Here is a 21,180-nt window from a genome sequence, read left to right on the forward strand (position 1 = left end):
GGGATTATCCGGCATCAGTTGGAACCTGAGGGCAGCTTTCTCTCCGAGGTTTGCAGCGGCTGCCGGGGTTCTGAGAAGCAGACCTCTGGGAACGGGACTCAGAGCGGCCGTAACTGCTCCCTCCGCCCGCCCTGTTGATCCCGTCCCGCCCAAGCCCTGCGCAGACCATTTGCCGGATCACTTCAGGCAAAGGCTAGATTAGCACCTCCCAGAGGACTGAAGTTTTCCACACAGCTGATTCTCGCAGCCAGTCAGCCTGGTGGTCAAATCCCTCTAGTATTAACTACAACAATCTGGGCTTAACTAGAACAAGACTGCACACAAAGACCACAAGGGGGTGCACCAAAAAGGCATAAAAAATGCGGAGACAAAAAAACATGACAGAAATGGAGGATATGGAGCTAAAAATCACAATTTTGAGGGTATGCAAAAAACTCGAGGAGAGCCTCACGAAAACTAATAAGACCCTCGATGCTATGATAAAGAAACTAGAAATTAAGCATACACGGACTGAAATAAAGAATATTATACCCAATAGCAGACCAGAGGAGTGCAAGAATCAAGTCAAAGATTTGAAATACGAAGAAGCAAAAAACACCCAACCAGAAAAGCAAAATGAAAAAAGAATCCAAAAATACGAAGATAGTGTAAGGAGCCTCTGGGACAGCTTCAAGCGCACTAATATCAGAATAATAGGGGTGCCAGAAGATGAGAGACAGCAAGATATTGAAAACCTATTTGAAGAAATAATGGCAGAAAACTTCCCCCACCTGGTGAAAGAAATGGACCTACAGGTCCAAGAAGCGAAGAGAACCCCAAACAAAAGGAATCCAAAGAGGACCACACCAAGACACATCATCATTAAAATGCCAAGAGCAAAAGACAAAGAGAGAATCTTAAAAGCAGCAAGAGAAAGAGACTCAATTACCTACAAGGGAATACCCATACGACTGTCAGCTGATTTCTCAACAGAAACTTTGCAGGCCAGAAGGGAATGGCAAGAAATATTCAAAGTACTGAATACCAAGAACCTACAACCAAGATTACTTTATCCAGCAAAGCTATCATTCAGAATTGAAGGTCAGATATAGAGCTTCACAGATAAGGAAAAGCTAAAGGACTTCATCACCACTAAACCAGTATTATACGAAATGCTGAAAGGTTTCCTTTAAGAAGAGGAAGAAGAAAAAGGTAAAGATACAAATTGTGAACAACAAACATGCATCTATCAACAAGTGAATCTAAGAATCAAGTGAATAAATAATCTGATGTACAGAATGAACTGGTGATTACAATGAATCAGGGACATAGAAGGGGAATGGACTGACTATTCTTGGGGGGGGGGGGAATGGGAGATGGGGGAAGAGACTGGACAAAAATCGTGCACCTATGGATGAGGACAGTGGGTGGGGAGTGAGGGCGGAGGGTGGGGCGGGAACTGGGAGAAGGGGAGTTATGGGGAAAAAAAAAAAAGAGGAACAAATGTAATCAGAACAATAAAGATTTAATTTAAAAAAAAAATATCTGTCTTAAAAGTAATTAGCATAAAATAACTTAAGGTTCTGATTGACAGCAAAATTAATACGATAAAACTGATGTGGCTGCCAGAAATGTTAACAGTTTCTTAGATAATATAAATAGAAGCCTAAACTCTGGTTGAGTCACCCAAGTATGGTGAGTAAGAATGACCTTTGATGTTTGCTAAAATGCAGATTCCTTGTTCCCATCCAACATCTACTGAATACATTCCAGGGTCTGGAGGTGGTGCCATGGAGGCTGCCTTCAATAGTCTCCTGACATCATTTTTATGCTGGTATCCACTTAAGCGGATTAGCATAGAGAAAAAATGGCATCATATATATAAAAGCACAGTGCTAGCACAAAGTGTAAATGTTCAATAAATGGTAGGGTTGAGTATGTTTTATGGTCATTTTATCAGTTATTTTAATACTTTTGTAAAATTCTTTGTCTGGATCAAACTTACTAATTAATCTTATATGTGAGACTTTTGCTTCTTCCCTCCCTTCTTGCCTTTTAGTCTTCTAGCTTTTCTAAATTTCTCTTTTCTGCCTTCCAACATATATTAGTTAGACTTTATGATGAGCACAGCATTATGGTTGGCCATGTGGAGACTTAAAAAAACAACAACAACAAAAACCCCATGGATCTTGCCCTCGGGTATATCCACCTAGTGGGGGAGGTCAAACCCATGTGTAAATAACCATAAAAAACTGAAGTGTCCTGGAGCTTGGGGAAACTTTCTGGAATTGCCTGCACATCAAAATATACAAGGAGCAATATGGAGCAGCATAGAAATAAGCACTCATCCCCAGCAGCCTCTGAACGCAGAAATTTCTTCCACTAGGAGACTCTCGCAGGAGGAAGTGGAGAGTCTCTTGGCTAACAGGAGTCCTGCTCAGCTCTTCCCCCCAACTCCCTGCACACTGCCCACTCCTCTCTATCCCCACCTCCAAAGCCATTGATCCTGCTCTACAAGAACATCGACTCTTAAGAATTCTCCTTGACATTGTTAGAAATTAACTCATGCTCCATCAGTTTCAAAATCTTAACCAGCATTTGGCAAACTTTTAACATGCTTAAGAATCACCTGGGGATCTTAATAAAAAGCAGATTCTTATTCCACGGGTCAGGGGTGGAGTCTGAAAATCTGCATTTCTAACAAGCTCCTGTATAATTCTTATACTGCCATTAGAAAAGTTGAAAAAAGTAATAAATATAAATGAAAATTTAATATTAACTAAACATCAACTAAGGTGAAATCTTACTCTGACAAGCAAACAGAAGAAATATTTAGAATTCAAGAAGGTATCAAAAGCAAATTCTTAAGGATTCTGTGAAATATTTTACGTATCAGATGAGAAAGTTGGAAAATATTGTACATATTTAGCATTGTCTGAGAAATGTTGCCACATTTTTTTCCTTCCAAGATATTACTGAAGCGCTGGTTAATTGCATTTCTGCTGCTACAAAAACACTTTTTCATGCTACTCTGATTCTTTAATCTCCCATTATGAGTATTTATTAGTTATAGCTCTGTTGACAACAGCAGAGAATAAAATGCTTCCAGAAGAAATGAGATCCAGGTGTCTGCCGTTCGCTTGTGTGATGTCAGGTCAGTTCCATCGTGCATTGGGGAGTGTTTATTTTGTGACATGACTACAGACAGATTTAAAACCTGAGATCATCATCTCATTTTAAAGAGTGTGAAGAAAATAAACATTCTAAATAATCAAGAATAGATCATTTGGATAATAATATGTCCTCAATTTGAAACAATTTATGAAACAAAGAAATGTACCACACAAATGAGAAGCAATTTTAACAGGGAAATGTTCTCTCTCATCTCAACTAATTGTTATTGGTAAGATGAGACACTTAAGTCTAGACAATATTGGAAGAAAAAAGTGAATTCTATTTTCAACAACCAGATATAAATTAAAAAGTTTCTGTACATTTTATAATGTTTAACAAAAATGTACAGCCTTTGGCATATTTGCATTTGTTAAATAAAAGATTACTGTGATAAAAGGAAGTCATGGACATGACTTGTAATGACCAAATGAACAAACAGCATGTTCTAAATCTCATCTTTATGTGAGAATATCTGAGATAAAAATCATTATGGACACCAAGGCCTCAGATAATAGGTTAATAACAATTTCAAACCAGAATAATAAATGCTACACTCAGAATTGTCTTTTAAAACTCAGTCAGTAAAATTATTGTGAAAAATACATTATATATAAAAACATTGTACCTTTTCATCTCTGTATTTCAAAAATATTGATCAACTCCTTGTACCTAGGCAGCCTTTAATAAATGTTTATTTAATGAGGGCAAGAATGTCTAAATATTCCAGGACTTACAGGGAAATATAAATGAGATAGAGCAGAGGTTGGCAAACTTTTCCTGAAAAGAGACAAATAGTAATTACTTTAGGCAAAGCAAGTCATACACTCTCCATCATAAGTATAAAACTCTGCCATTGTAAAGTGAAATCAGCCATCAACAACTCACAAAGGAATGGGTGTGGCTGTATTCCAATAAAACCTTATTAACAAAATCAAGCTGCAGGTAGTAGGTTGTAGTTTTCTGACCCTAAAACAGAGAAAGTTTGATTGTTGTCTTCAAGAATGTGCAATGAGTGAAGAGAAATAGAAAAACAAATATTTTTAAAAATCTGAATAGGGTTTTCCCTCCATGATGGCAGAGGTGATATTTAACTCACACTCCTACTGAGAAAAATGAAAACCTAGATTGAAAAGATAAAAACAAAGAACCTGCTGTTTGGCCCTAGGTGGTTTGGCTCAGTGGATAGATCGTTGGCCAGGGGACTGAAAGGTCTCAGGTTTAATTACTAGCAAGGTCACATGCATGGGTTGTGGGCTCAATCCCCGGTAGGGGTCATGCAAGAGGCAGCCAATCAATTATTCTCTCTCATCATTGATGTTTCTATCTCTCTCTCCCTCTCCCTCTCTAAAATCAATAAAAATATATTTAAAACAAAACAAAGCAAACAAACAAACAAAAAAAACCCCTGCTGTTTAAAAAGATTGGAGAGCAAGAAGGGCAAACAGCAGTTGGGGGCACAAAACCCAGAGTGAGGCACATGCATCCACATGAGCCCTAAGTGCCCACTGACCCTTCCTTGAGGTACTTGACAACTCAGATTACAGGCAAGGACCCAGAGCAGTGTTCAAGGGTGGTGCAAAGTGCCTGTCTGCAAACTGTTATGCTGGGATGTGTTGAGGTCATTACAGTGCGTGGCAGGTTTGGAAAGGTTTATAGTAATTTCACAGTGTGATTTTTGGCCCATTTTAATGAATCATTTAAAAAATGGTCTTGTCTTTTTGTCTGATGTGTCTTGACATAAAAAGGCACATAAAACATCTCAGTATTCATATTTATTGTATTTTACAAAAGTACCATTTAAGGAGACTTAAGACATTTTTAACCATAGAATTTGAGTTCTAGATGGTGACACTAATCATTGTAATCCTTCCAGCACTGTATTACTGCTTCTGCTTGACTGTTTGCTCATTGTTGTTGGTTTTTTCTTGTTTGTTTGTTTGTTTGGTAGAGTCAGCTCTAATAATCTTTCTCACTACGCTGACCCCACTGGTCAGAGAACCAATGTGGGGATTCTGCATGTGCAAAGTATGTTGTTTCAATTACTCACCAAAGAATGCTAGCAAATCACCAGAAGCTAGGTAAGAGGGTTTCTCTCTCACAGCCCTCAGAAGGAATGAATCCTGATGACACCTTGATCTTGGAACTCTAACGTACAGAACTGTGTAAACAACAATAAATTTTGGTTGTTTAAGGGCTCCAGTATATGGAACTTTGTTATAGCAGCCTTAGCAAACTACTACAGTATGAAAGTGAAAGTCATCATTCCTATTTCCAACCTTTGTTTCCTGGACCTATGTGTGCCAGTTAAAGGAGGAACAACATCATATATTGGTTGGTTGCTGGGTTAGCACATTTATGTCAGCTTCTATAACAGCACTTGACCCCTATCATGTATTTTTTTCTAATTATGAGTACTCAGTAGACCATTCCTCCATATTATAAGGTTAACTGCTGTGATGATTAATTGTATGTGTCAAGTTGACTATATCACAGGAAACCAAGATGTCTGATGAGATATTATTTCTGGGTGTGTCGGGAAGAGATTAGCACTTGAATCCAATACTGAGTGGAGGATAGCAATTCCCTGTGCACATCATGTAAACCCAAGTTTCCACATCTTCGATAATGCTGCTCCTGCTTCCTGGAAGGCGCTCCTTCACATCCTTCAGGATCCAGCTTAATCATTTCCTCTTCCAAGAAGACATTTATGAAGCACAGCTTTCTGCATCCCTTATGATCAGGCTAAGTGCCCCACTGCAGTTCCGCAGAGCTTGGAGAGTGAGCAGCACTGTCCAACCTCTGTGGGGCTCAACAAACGCTATTTGAGTTGAGCTGAATTGGCTGGAAATTATTCATGAAGTTAACAATTTAGTGATATAATTACTTGTCCCGGTTATTATAATTTGAAAGATAGCTTTTATTGTGTGAATTTAAAGGGCAGTGTATGGCAAGAACGCTGCTAAGTATGAACACCATCAATGTTTCAGCAAATACTGCAGGAGAAACCAGACACTTGTTTTAACTAAAACATAAAGTCATTTCTGAAATTAAAATTGTCATTGACATATGTCTAGGCAATTGAAAGTCATTAAAAATAAATAAGATAAAAATTATGTTTATTTCATGTACCTCTAAGTTTTCCTTATATTTTATAATAATTCAGATTTTTGAAAAGTGTGTTAGACTGTTTTCAAACATTGCCATCAGAGGGTGGAGCATAGTGACAGAAGGTAGAGCCAAGAGCAGGAAGGAACAATGGACAAAGAAGGAATCACTCCCAGGAACAGAAACAGTCACAACCCTGACCCCAGGAGTAGGGACTCATGTGATATGTTCCAAGTTGGACTTCAGAATTAATAAAGACCAATGTCTGTCTGCTGCTTACAATCTCTACCTTTTCGATACTGAATCTTGGGGACTTGAGGGACAGATAGCCTGTCTTTTGCATTCACAAATGTCTGGATCAGGAGTAGCTGCCCCTGAGGAGTTTTATAACATTCAGACCTGATTAAAATTACAAGGATCTGGAGATTAATACCAAAAACTGAGATACAACTTTGGGGGAGAGTTTGAGTGCATTTGGCATGAGGGAAGATTAAAAATTATTATAGCCAGAGGGTGAACTGTGAAAAATTTATTTCAAAATGGCCACAATAATTACCCCCATTCTTCTGTACAAACCCTTTACCATGTGACTTTATCATGTTTCCACCAAGAGGTAGAGTCTATGTCTCGACTCCTTTAAATATGGGTGACTCATGTTGACCAATAGAATGTAGGGGAATGATGTGTGTGCAACTTCTAAGGACAGTTCTTAAGAGACTCTGCAGCCTCCACTTTCACCATCTTAGAATTCTGAGACCACATGCTGTGGGAGAACCCAGTCTGCCCTCCTAGAGGAGGGTGTCCCAACTGACAGCACCAAGGACTGGCCATGTGAGTGGGGTCATTTTGTACCCTGAACCCCAGTCAGATCATCAGATGAAAACAGCTGCATGAGTGTTCCCAGAGAAGAATAGGAACAACAGCAGGCTCACCCTGTTTTCCAACCCCCGCAACATTGTAAGAAATAATAAAGTTATTGATATAAAGCGTCCTTGTGTTTTAGGCTGGATAATGAAATGGAATGTTACCATAGTTAGCTAGATAATAAAGGGAAGGAAGAGAAGGGAATTGGACACGGAGCCAGTTTGCTTCACCAGGAAGCTATAGCTTTCCACACCCCAGAGGACTGCCACCCGGAGACTTAGTCCCTCAGAGCAGACAGGAAATGTCCCCAGGAGCACTGCTCGCCCTCTGATACATTATTGGGGGAGAAGGGGCCCGTAAGAAAAGTCAAAATGGTGGGGAACTGGGGGTGTGCTGACTATAGAGGCTTTTCAGTCTAACCTGGAAAAGGGATCATTGGTCAGGGGTTAGACCCACCAAAAGCTCAGAAGGAAGTTGATTGGTTATTTTGAAAAAGTTCCTGGTTAAAATCCAAGAGAACAGAGAAATCTCTCTCTCTCTTTCTCCCCCCACCCCCTCTCTCTCTCTTTCTCTCCTTTGTTCAGTGACCCACACTGGTCTCATTCATTGGTGCACTCTCTCTGGCCTGGGAACATGAGACTATGTGGGTTCAGCAGCTACTGGGGCCCTCAGCAGACCATGAGACTCCAAAGGAATAAGTTTTAATATGAAACAGAAACTCTGAACACTGGCCTTTGTTTTGGCCTTGATGAAGACAAGATTGGACTTTTTTCATGGCGTCTGAGAGAGATGAGAGGTTGGAAGCCCAGTGGCAGCCTTCCCAAATAAACCTTGACGCACTACAATCTCCCATGCCTGGGTCCTTGGAATGCTTTCCTTATGATTCCACGGAAGAGCCTGATTTCCACTTAAACAGTAATAGATAATTGAAAAAAAATTCACCTAAATTATAAAATAAGTTAATGAAGTTGTCATATTTCTAGATGATCTCAACATTTAGTAACTAAACACAGTTAAGTATTCAGTAAATATTTGTTGAATTACAAAATCAATGCAGGCAATTTCAATCCTCAAATCAAGAATCAACTAATTTTTATCAATAAGGGTTCTATGTATATTATTAAGACCAAATTAATGTTCATTGTTATTAATTACCAAGCATCATAATTTATCAGCATATTATTTTTGCATTTTTCTTCATTTCTTCACTTTCTGCCAGCTGAAATACAATAGTGGTAATAGAAAAGGGAAAAAATGATAAAAGAGCACAATCATAGTTTTATTACATAATGGCTGGCAAGGCAATAAAATACCTTTCAGAGATTTTTTTATGGGACCCAAATGTATTTTTCTCTAAATGAGAGGATTAAAATACTGTAGGGCTGGCTTATTGAAGTATAATTAGCATTAGATTTAAAATCAAGACCTGATTAAACGTTCTAGCTGGGCAATTATGAGTTGATAGCAAAACTTCTCCCAACTTCAGAAGTCTCATCAGAACATGAACAATGAGATATATCTCAATAGACTTTTGCGTTTTATAAACATTAGAGTTCTCTAAAATGCTATTTTTGTTGATATTCTTTGTAAAAGGTTATTTGCTTTAAATTACAATCTTTAACATTATGCCTAAGATAACATGATTTAATGGAAAAAATGTATGTTGGCTCACTCAAGTGCTCATTTGAAACCCCTCCTAAATTGCCTCTGTCAACTCTTGAGACTGGGCACCTAGAAAATTCCCTTCCTGGAGTCTTTTTTTCAGCAAGATTATAGCCACATAATTCACTCTATACAATGGATGAGGCACAGCATGCGTGAGGGAGTGCCATCTTCTCTCTCATCTCCAATGCAGATGTGGCCGAGGGAATTGCAATAGCTACCATGCAACCATGAGGGAAAGTGAAAAGAATCAAAGAAATCTCAGCCCCGAACCCACCCTAATACCTCCTAACACCAGGTTTATTATTGTTATAGGAAAAAATAATGTCCCTAATTTCTTTAAGTTACAAATTAATTGGATTTTCCCTTGAACTACTAGCCAGGGGCAGCCTTAAGTCACATTCCTTGCTGAGCTTCCCCTGGACCACTCAGGAGCCATAGCCTGCACTGCTCTTTCTGGAGCAACTTCATTCTGCCTTTCCACATTTATTTTGAGAGAGTAGCCTGTTCAGGTTCCAGCTGATTGTGGGAATGACTATTCCCCTGGACTCCCTACCTCATATGTTCTCTGGGCTTCAATTGGTCTTTCTCTTCAAATAAAAGTTTAAACTTGTTAAGGTTATCATGTTCTTTCAGGGCAAGAGGTGTTGCTTTATTGGCTTACTTCCATTGCAATTCCCTGGTAATTCCTTGCTATGTGTTAGATGTTTTTAAGATTTCTAAAAGTGTACTTTGCTATTAATATTTGGTGCATTTCAGCAGGAGGTTTGGTTACTAGTCGCAACAAAACCTTGTAATTTTGTAAAAGGTATCATTCAGTCCAGGCACCTTCTAGACCCCTTAATCTCTTTTTTGATATTTATTTCATCTTTAAAGTGACCCCATCAGGGGGATAGGGACACTTTGTTCACTTTCAGTCCAGAGTTGCCTTTCAAAAATTGCCATTACTTTTATTTTTAATGAGGTGAAATGCACATAACATACAATTAACCTTTTCAAAGTGTACGATTCCGTGGCACTTGGTGGGTTCATGCTGTGCATTGTCATTACTTTTTTACTTAACTTAATGTTTAGAGATGCAGACTTACTTTGAATTAATCCATATTGTGTAGCCTGCTGAACTAGGTCAAACTTGATATTAGCCCTTAACTCTTTCTTATCTCCACGTATGGATAGAAATGTTATTTAAAGTTTGTAAGTAAGTATTAAAATTGGTGGAGAGATGGCCTTGATTCTTCCCCAAGTGGAAAACACACCATGGAGTGATGTTTTTATTTTTTAGGAAGTAGATATATGTGTGCCCAAGTTGTAAGTGTGGTTGAGAATGACTGGGCTCTAGAGTGAAGCGCTTGTAGGTAATAACCAGTTTTCTGAGCTTAAAACTTCAGTTTTGGGTTTATGGAGACACAGACTTCAGAAATTAAGGGATTTCTGAGGAAATCCATCAGCACATAAGGACAGCATCTTCCCACATCCTGAGTCATAAAAATGAAGACGCCAAGCAAATGCATTATTTTTTTATAAATCAAAAGTATGTAGGAACAAGGGAAAATGCCTGTTTGGACAATGTCACAACATTTGTTCTCCTATTTAAAGAAAAGAAGATACATTTTAGTTAGAAAAGGGCCTCACTGCTTGCATGTGGGGGCAGCAAAAAGGAATCAGTCAAATGTATGGAAATGAAATGACATGGAAAGAATGGGTGACAATATCTTTAAAGAAAAGAGGATGTCAAGGATGGGCATAAAGAGGCATGCAGGCCAGGACCTGTCCAGAGAGCAATGCTGAAGCAAATGTCCTAGGGACCTGCAGCAGAGTGGGGCCACCGTTTCTGCAGTCTTCCTGTGCTGTTTAATTCTATGACATAATTCCATTTCATTCTGTTAAGTACATTTGATGGGACACAGCTTTAGATGTTAAGTTTTATGGAGTCTTTTTCCTAATACATGTCACCTTATTAAAAGCAAAGTTGTCAAGTTTGATCTCACTTCCCATGCATTCCTCAAATTTCACTGCCAGCTTCATAGAAGAAAAGATTCTCAAGAGCCTTCTCTGTGACTCCGTGAGCACCCGTAGCACTACAGTAATTTGAATCACAGTTCAGAGATGGGGGCAGCTGTGGCGTGATAATGGGAAGAGGATAACAGGAACTTAAAAAAACAACACAAATGACAAGTAACAAAATGATAGATAAAGAACAGATTAGTAGTTCCTGAGGTGGGAATCACAGAGGGGAGGTGGTATTGCTATAAAAGGGTAGCACAATGATCCTATGATGGAGATTTTTGTCTCCTGACTATGGTGGTAGACACATGAACTTACACATGATACAGAACTGCAGAGAACTAAATACATGCAAACATAGTGCCTGCAAAGCTGCAGAAATCTAAATAAAGTCTCTGAATTACATCGATTTTTGGGTTGTGATATTGTACTATAGTTTTTCAGGCTGTTACACTTGGGGAAAACTGGGGAAATGGTATACTAGTAAGTGATCTTTCTGTATTATTTCTCACAACTTTATCCTCATCTGCAATTATTTCAAAATTGAAAAGTTAAAAACAAGTAAAAAAGTGCAATCTTTTTCGCGTTGGTCATTCTAATAGGAGTGGTTTAATTTGCATAATTTGTACTTATTTGCCACCCACATATTTCATTTGGCAAAGAGTCTGTTTGAATATTTTTATTAATTATTTTCTCATTATTGAGTTTTAAGGTTTTTAAAATATATTCTGTCCATAGATCTTACCAAATAGGTGCTTTGCAAATGTCCTCTATCTGTAACTTTTTATTCTCTGACAATTTTTTGTAAAGAAGTTTTAATTTTAAGCAGTTCAAATTATTAATTACTTATTTTTTTGGATTTTACTCTGGGTATTTTTAAATCTAAGGAATGTTTGCTTAACCCAAGGTCACAGAGGTTTCTCCATACTCAGAGTTGGTGAAGGTCTGGAGGAAACAGGACTCTTATAAACCACTCATGGGGATGCAATTTTCTTACATCCTCTTAAGAAAATTGTTTGGAAGTTTTGGAAAATGTTAACATAGTCCTGTCATACAACTTAGTCATTTCATTCCTTGGTATTTACCCAAAAGAAAAGAAAACGTTGGCTATGCAAAATGAACATGGATGCTCGTAGCATGTAATGTCTCAAATGTAATCACCCTAAACTGGAAAGAACCTCAATGCCCATCAATAAATGAATGGGTGAACAAATTGTGGCATAGCCACACAATAGTATACTACTAGGCAGTGGAATAAAATGAAATATAGATACATGCAAAATAAATGAATCTCAACATAATTATGCTAAGTAAAAGAAGTCAGAATCACTCCTTCCGAAAATGTTCATATGCAAGTCCATATATGTAAACTCTAGAAACTGCCAAGGAATCTATATTGACAGAATACAGATCATTGCTTGCCTGGGGAGGGAGGCCAGGAAAAGTGGGATAAGAAGATTACAGAGGAAAATTAAGGGTGGTGGGTAAATTCATTCTCTTGATTCCAGTGATCATTTTACAGTGTATACCTATGTCAATTGTATCAAATTGTACGCTTTAAGTAAGTGCAGTTTATTTAATAAGGCTGTTTAAAAAAGTGTACCGTAGGTACTTCGGCTTCTGCTTAGACTGCAGAAAGCTACTGCTAGGAGACAGGACAGACCTGACTACTTCCCAGACCCTTCTCTCTTATCTCTTATCAGCAAAGGCTCAAGCCAGTGTGAGAGGGACGGAAAATGTTTCCCTTTCCCAAATCCAGGAAAAGATTCACGATGTTGTGGAGAGGATAGAAACGAAGGTCATTTGCCCAGACAGTGGCCGATAAACCTCAGGGATTTAGCACTAGTATAAGCTGAAGAAAGGCCAGGTGAGTCTTTTGCGTGAGACCTGCCACAGGCAAAGGAAGAGTCTGGTGGGAGTTGCGGGGAGGGGCATAGACACTAGGAAAGCCCCATCCCTGAAGCCCAGGCAGGACCAGGGACACTGAGAAAGAGGTAAATAGGGAATCTTGTTTCCTTGACTGCTCAGAAAGAAGTGTCCTTTGTCCTGGATCTCTAGGACATTTTCTCTGTAGAGCCACCCTGGATGGCAAGCTCTGCAAACATTTCTATGCAATGGCAGGCTGTTTTCCAGTGGGTGAGGGGAGGCCATGCTCCAAAGGAAAGGCAAAGACAGGTCTATATCCAGCCATGCCCATCCCTCTCCCCATCTGCCAACTAGGAGCAAAATCCAGGAGAGAGTGATCCAAATGTTTCTAAATCCCTAGCATACTTTCTTAGATGGATGGAACAAATTATAAACTTTAATCTATTTCAAATCCTAGAGGCATATTATCTGTTTCTTCCAAATGGTTTTTGCAGGTAAGGAATTATTATTATTATTATTATTGCATTCTGAAAAATTTTGGAACTTGTCACCAATGGGTAGATGTTACGTTTGATGCTTTATTAAAAGAGAAGACATTTCTGCAACAGAAGCTATCTTGGATAATTTAAATTGCTTTAGAAAAAATTGCTACAATAAAATATTAATAGGCTGTTTAATATAGATTTTTTTAAAGGTCCACCCTTGTGGCTCATTGACAGACATTTCTGTGGATTTTCCCCCAGAAGTATTTTTACAGCACTGCAAAATCATGGCTCAATTTAGAAATGGACTCAATAGTTCCTCTAAGATTGGAGTATAATAAGCACACCAAGGTATTTTTTTCTTTCATGACATGTTTCTTTGAAAGATTTTAGCCATTTTTTCCTAAGAAATATCAACTTGAAGAACATTTTATTTAATGGCATTTTAATAGTAATGCATTATTTTTTTCTTCTATTAAGAAGATGGAGGATATGAATTCAATGATAACCAATAGCATTTTACTTGACAAAATATTGACTATCAGCTAAAGTAAATGAGGAAAACTAAAATGATGGTGGTTATAGAAAACCAGGTATTTAAGATGTCTGTTAAACCACAGCAACTACCGCATTGCTTCCTCCCACATGGAGGAGTTAGGAACCAATCATCACACCAAACAGACCTCCATTTATCTGATGTCCACGCCTTTCAAATGGGCACCCACCATGAACAGGGTCTAGTTTGAAGTGGAGAAGTTGCCCCACATCCCTACTCAGGGTGAGCACAGAGAGCATGGGTGCTGGAATCAGAGGGAAAATTGTTCAGCTCAGCCTTACCACTTGCAACTGGGCTGCCCAGACCAATGAATAACAATGACAATGACAAGAATGATTGCTAACACTTATTGAATACCTATCAATGCCTGCCTTTATAATAAACACTTTATATGCATTATTTCTTTCATTATACCATCTATCATCTCCCCTTTAGATGTGAAAGCTCAGAGGAGCTGAATAACTTGCCATGGGTACACAGCTTGTAGGTAACTGAGTGGCTTAATTTCCATTTTTCTGGATGGCTTTATGAATGTATGATGACATTCAGGTATCTACCAGGGAGAAGCTCTGTAGCCCAGGTCAATGAGTGGGCCTCTGTTTAAGGAACAAGAAAAAATCTGAGCCAAATATCAGCTAGGTGAGCAGTGAAGCGAACTTGTTCATGGCCCCAGTATAACATGATCCCAATCCCAATATTAAGGTGAATGTATGGGTAACACTGCTTGATCTTTGGCAGTGCAAAGTCAGGTCCCAAAGTGCCTAGGCCATAAAGTATTGTGGTTTCTGAGGGAAAGAAAAGACAGTGAGGGTAAAGAGTTTAGAATTGGCTAATTTGAATAATTTTGGCTGGCTTTGAATTACATGGGTGGTCTGTAGCTGCCCTGAGATGATAACAAACCAAGGAATAATGCCTCCTGGGTGCATGGACCAGGTAGAGGAGGTGTGGCTTAGGACTGGTCAATTTGCATATCACAGACCTTCTCCAGCTGAGCCATTCATTATTTTTAAGAATTGGCTAGTCCCCTAAGGGCAGTTTCTCCCCAGCCAAAAAAGTTTTTTTAAGATGTCAAAATATCATAATAGGCAGAAAATAAAACTACACATTATACACAATGCAAAAAAACAAAAAAGCAAAATACTGCCTATAGTGAAGGGAGCCTGGTGCCCACCTTGCTCAGTCATTCTGCTTCCCATGTCTTGGGTTTCCAAATGCAAACACCCTCTGAGTTTATGACCTTGACCTCTCCATTCCAGCCCAGCATTTATCAAATTTTACTGTGACAACTAGTAAAACTGTTAAATACTTTCAGTCTTGGGACCTTTTCCCCAAAATATCATATTTACTATATCTGGATAGGGACCTAGAATCCTGAAATGTTAGGTTAGCAATGGTGTAGATCCCACACCCATGAAGTCAGCTCTGGGGACAAGGTCCTTCCTATGCCTAGTGAAATGTACACACACATTCACACTTGGTCATGTGCTCACACTTGCACTTTAAAACCTCCCTGTTGGGAAACTTTCTTCCCTGGATTAAACCAGTTATTTCTCACAGCCAATATCTTTATTAAAAACAACATTCTGGATGCAGGCTCTAGTCCCAGTGCCTGGCAGCTTCTACTTTTGGCAGGACAATATGAGATGTGTTACTCTCCTGAAATAAGGCATTTAAAGCTCAGAACACAAAACCTGGCAAACTTGCTGGGATAGGAGTGAGATTACTTCACAATTCTTCCAGGCTCCTACATCAAGAAGAGCAGAACACACTAGAGGGAGGAAAGAAATGTAGGCAAGTACCATGCTGAGTTCTTGGGAAAGAGAGCATCATCCACAAGGCAACTCCAGCCTCCTGACACTGGTCAAGACTTGCTTCAACCCCATTAATGGCAGACTTACCACCGAAATGGTGGGGACTTTCATGGACATCATCAGAATTACCCTTTGTATTGAAAACCTCAATTACTTTGGCAAAGGAGAAATGGAGGGAAAATTTTAAAAGCTCTCTATTTAAATAAGCTATGGAATTGCCAATGGTCATGGGTTGAATGGTGACCTCAAAAAATATTCCCACATTTTACCCTTTGGAACTTGTGATATTATTTGCATTGCAAGAGATGTGATTAATTGAGGGTTTTGAGAGGAGTTTATCTTGTGTGTTCTAATTTCAATGGCAAGTCCTTATAAGTGGGAGGAAGAGGGAGATTTGACAGACAAATTGAGGGGAAGGCTATACAAAGAAGGAGGCAGAGATTGGAGCTATGAGCCCTAGCTCAGGATTGTCAGCAGTCATCAGAAACTGAAAAAAGCTAGAAACAGAATCTCCCCCAGGGCCTCAGGAGTGAAAAAGGCCTTGCCAACAACTCAATTTGAATCTGATGAGACCCATGTCAGACTTCTGACCTTCAGAACTGTAATATAATTTATTTGTGTTGTTTAGGCCATGTTTGTTGCAGCAACAATAACTGCTAATACTAACAAGGGAGTTGTGGATTTGCAAAGACATCTCAACAGACCTAGTGAATTTCAAATGCTAAGCCAACCACTAGCTATGGGACATTTCTCAGTTTTCTCTGCTATAGAAAAGGGATAATATTTACTTCATAGGGTTGTTGTGAAGATCACATGAGATAATCCGGAAATAATCAACTAGTAGATTTATGATAAATAATAGCTACCAAAATGAGTCCAGCATTGCCAGACAGTTTTCTACATTGCTACATGCTTTCTACACTCAGAAGATGTGCTTTAATTCAAAGAAACCTTGCAGGAAGCAAAGGTATAAAGAAATTCTGTGTGTATAGCTACACCAACCAGAATGCCTTTTACTGCACAGTGGTAAAAAGTTGATGACGTCTCAAGTGGCCTGCTTTAGAGACCTCTCTGACTCTTCAAAGAGCATATAAGCAAGTCTGTTGTTTGGCAACAAGAGTGGCAGAAGACTTAGATGGTTGTGCAAAATCATGGGGGAAGAGAAAGGAAGCAGCCAATATTGAAGCAAGTGGCAATATTTAAAACTTAGCATGAGTTCCCTACCACATGCTACTATATGACTTGCCTCCTTAAATGTTGATGCGACCGACAGTCATCAAGATCTGGGCCTGGGGTTGGAGGGGGTGGGTTATGTGAAACCTATTGATTATAAAACATATTCATCATTGTCTTTAAAAACATTGTTTCTTCATTTGTTTCTCATCAAGAAATGTTCAAGTTGGTCACTGTTAAGTTTCACATACATTGCAGGTGATTTGTGTGTCTGGAGCAAATATTCAGAAAGTTTCCTGACCTTTTGGAGCAGCTTTCTAAGTTCTAGGCATTGTGAAATCAGGCCCAAGGAATAAGACTAGTCAATGCCCCACACTGACTCACCATCTCTCTCCTACATTGTCCTATGCTCCAAGCTGGGACCACTCATCTAGAGGGCACTGAACCAGTGCTGACCTCCAGGAGGGGAACATAAGTAGTCCTAGGACAAAAGCTCTTTGGCCAGCTTTGTGTTAGCTTTATTGCCTGTCCCATTCTGGCTTTGTTTTTTGTTTTTGTAATACCATTGTCTAGACTCTTTACTTTGTTTTCTGTTTATTGCATTTCTGTCTACCATTCCAACTCTATTAGCTGAGTTGTGTGTTTTTTTCCAGTTTGCTTCTATGCTCAGTGATTTGGCTTCTCTGGGATTCAGTCCCAGAACTCTATTCCCTCGGGCTAAATTCTAGCAACCTCCTGGCCAGCACCTTTAATGCTGACTGCCCACTTGCCTGATATTGGTGCCTAACTGTCTCCCAATTAGCTTCTCTATCCTGGTGGGTTGGCAGCTTTTTCCGTCCCAATTTTGTTGCAGATTAAGCCTTTGCTATGAAACATACTAAAGTGCAAACTATTGGAAAAGTTTAGGGTATGAACCATCATTTTCAGATGCACAAACCCCTTTAAATGTTAAAAGAGATAGGAGTATTTATCAAATGTATATATAGCTAGCATAAGCCTACTTCCAATTCACAGTTTAGTTAATCTAGTGAATTTGAATAAGGGGAATTTGGATATGAAATATTTTGGGGTAAAAAGAACTACCCCTAAAGTTAAGTGTGAATGCTACATTGCTGTGAGGGGTCTGGACAGGAGGAACTCAGACCATGACCATGATCCTTGAGAAGTAGGGAGGCAAGGAAGTGTGTGTGTGTGTGTGTGTGTGTGTGTGTGTGTGTGTGTGTGTGTGTGTGTTGGGGGCAGGTAAGCTCTACAGAGTTGAGCGCATTGACAAAAAGCATTACATGGCAGAATAAAGCTTGGGGAAATTCCATGTCTGAATTACATAACTTGCTTGTGTGTTTCTTAATAAATAAAGTTATTTGCTAAGGTTGTTGGGGGAGGCATATTAGTTGTCAGGTAGTAGTCTGTTGAAAATCAAAATTGATTAAGACATGATCCTTATCCGGAGACTTCATTTTCTGGCAATGGAGCCAACTGTATAAGAAAACTATAAAATACTAGAGACCAATTTTAGCTTCTAATGGGAATTATATCTTATACAAAATGACTATTTCTATTTCATAGACTTAAAAATGACTAGACTGGAAGTTGTAGAGAGCATGCCTTTTCCTCCCATCACCATTAGATTCCATGACAAAAACTCTTCCTTTAAAACCATATCTATCATCTAGTATCTCTCCATTTCCTGAAATACATTGTTATAGTAAAAGTCACAGCTTCATACAGGAGGTTTGTCTGGGTTTTCATGACACCAAAGTAATGACATAAAAAATATCATCATTTGACAAAAAATGTTAATTTGTTCTATTTGGAAACATTTATTCTATCTTTTTTAAGCTTCAGCTAAATGACATTATGTAAACAAAGCTAAACCTTTTGTTCAAAGTAGAGATGCATATCTGTGAGATAGGAACATATGATTTGCCATTCTGGGTGGAACCTGGTTTCACATTCTGTTTTTCATAAGGATAACAGAAATATTTTGCAGGATATAATTATTGCTCTACTAGACCCAAAAAAGCAGCCATTAACCTTTACATAAGAGCTTTCACATAATTGAAAATCAATATTTAGATGTTTAGAGAAGCTCTTTATAAATTGCTGCAGTTAACTCATTTATAAGGTTATAGTCAAGGCATTTCTATAAATCAAATACAATTATCTTGTGAGGCAGCAGTAGACCACTTCCTCTGGACTATTCCAATAGAAGTTGAGATTTACACTTGATGAGTGAAGATACTGAAAGATCACTCTTTTCAACTGTATCCTAAAACCATGAATGCAGCTCTTTCTAATACTAGTACTCCTGGTATTACTACCATTACTACTCTACTACTACTGCTTCTATTATTGATAATAATCAAAGCTAATACTCTGAATTTCTAAACATTATCTAATAATTGATCAAAGGAATGTATCATGAACTAACATAATCTTTATAAACCTGTATAGACTTTTTGAGAAAAACTATCAGCATATGTTAAGAAAATATGCAATTATTTTGGTGTATTTCCTGGGAATCCAGAACTCTAAATTGGTATAGACTTTGAAAACAAAAAGAGAAACATAGAAAAACCTGCATATTTCACTCTTTGCAAATAGCAGTTTTTGCCTCTCTTTGATTGTAGAGGAAAGAGTTAAAGAAAGAAAATCATCTGGTATGTCCTTTTTAGGTCACAAAAAGATTGTAAAGATATGAATACTTGAAGGAGAAGTGTAGTGGGACATATGGTATCTCGATTAATATCTCCACAGTTATTCCCTGCATTTCACTACCACAGCTGTGCCAGCTGTCTGCAACTGCCAGCTAACTGAAAACCTAATAGCTGCTTTAATATGATGCTAAACACTCAGATTGCAGCCTACATCCTTCAGACTTGGCACCCGAGAAAAATAATTAGTTGGAGGATTTTTATTGACAGCTAAAATGTATGTAGTGCTATTTGCTAAGTCCTATGCTAACTGTTTTATCTGAATTATATCATTTATTCTTCTCATCAATGTTCTGAAATAGATTCTATGATTATTTCTATTTTACTATTGAAAAAAAGAACAGTGACTTAGAGAGGTTTAATAACTTGCCAAAGATCACATAGCTCTTAAGTAATGGAACAAAGATTCAAATCCAGGTGTCTGACTACAAACTTTGGACTCTTAACTATAAATTTTTATTAGCTTAGATCACAAGTAGGTCAGTTGGATCCTTGCTAATATATAAATGTCATCATAAGGTGGTAGACCACCATGTATTCCTTGGAAAGGCATCCCTTCAGAAGAGGCCAAGTAAATATACTCTTGTCCGAATAGAAAAAATAAAGTCACTGTCAAATATTTTAATCCCTTTTTATTCTTCTTTTCTAATATTCATTGTTTAAAAAAATTCAAACCACTTCACCCATGAACATTTTATTAAGATACAAAAACCAAAATTTAAAATGACTAATTTGAGTCAAACGAATTTTAAGGACTTTTTTTGGTGGTTATGTTTTGCTTCACTTTAATTGCTGATTAACCATAAAGAATGTTTCCTAATGAACTCTGAGTGTTAAAAAACAGGGACTAAAAAATTGTGCAATTATGAAGCTAACTGCTATTGTGTTACCGTGCTTTTGAGAATCTGAGATTCTATTCTGTCCATATACCAACTGATTAAGCAAGATCCTTTGATCCACCTAACATTGTTTCTATTTGTAAAGAAAAGAGAACATAGGAATAAAGCTCCAATGAAATATTTCTGCATTCTAATTTCTGTAATTGCTTCTAAGGGACTGGATATATGCCAGCCCACTTTATACTTCTTATTTATAAGGGATTTAAAAATAGAGCCTGTGACTGACATTCTTACAAAATGCTTTCCTAAGGTAGCAGTGGCATTGCCATAAACACTTCTGAATAGAAATGAAAGTCAGTAATCATTGTTTATAGGACCTGGTTGATTGCAGGCTCTTTTAGATAAGCATAGGCAAATGCCAGCATAGGAATTCTACATTAGCCCTATGATTCAAACCCAGATCCTCTGCTAATGGGCTACTTTATTTTTTATTTTTTTAAATATATTTTATTGATTTTTTACAGAGAGGAAGGGAGAGAGATAGAGAGTTAGAAACATCGATGAGGGAGAAACATTGATCAGCTGCCTCCTGCACACCTCCTCCTGGGGATGTGCCCTTGACCGGAATCAAACCTGGGACCTTTCAGTCCACAGGCCGACACTATCCACTGAGCCAAACCAGTCATAATGGGCTACTAAAGTGTAGCTCATGGATCAGTGCCAGTCCCCATACATTTTCTTCCAACACAACGAAGGAGATAATTACAGCAATTAAGATTAAGCATTTAGAAACTTCCAGAACACATTGACAGTGATTGTATGTGTACTGACTCTAATAATTTTTAAAAATCGAGACTCCTACATTGTAGGTACTTTTAAATTTTTATTTTTAAGTGATTCATTTCTTTTCAATTTTACAAATTTCGAGTCTTCAAAAGATTGAAAATAGAA

Source organism: Myotis lucifugus, unplaced genomic scaffold (assembly GCF_000147115.1).
Source record: "Myotis lucifugus unplaced genomic scaffold, Myoluc2.0 scaffold_3, whole genome shotgun sequence".
Lineage (NCBI taxonomy): Eukaryota > Metazoa > Chordata > Mammalia > Chiroptera > Vespertilionidae > Myotis > Myotis lucifugus.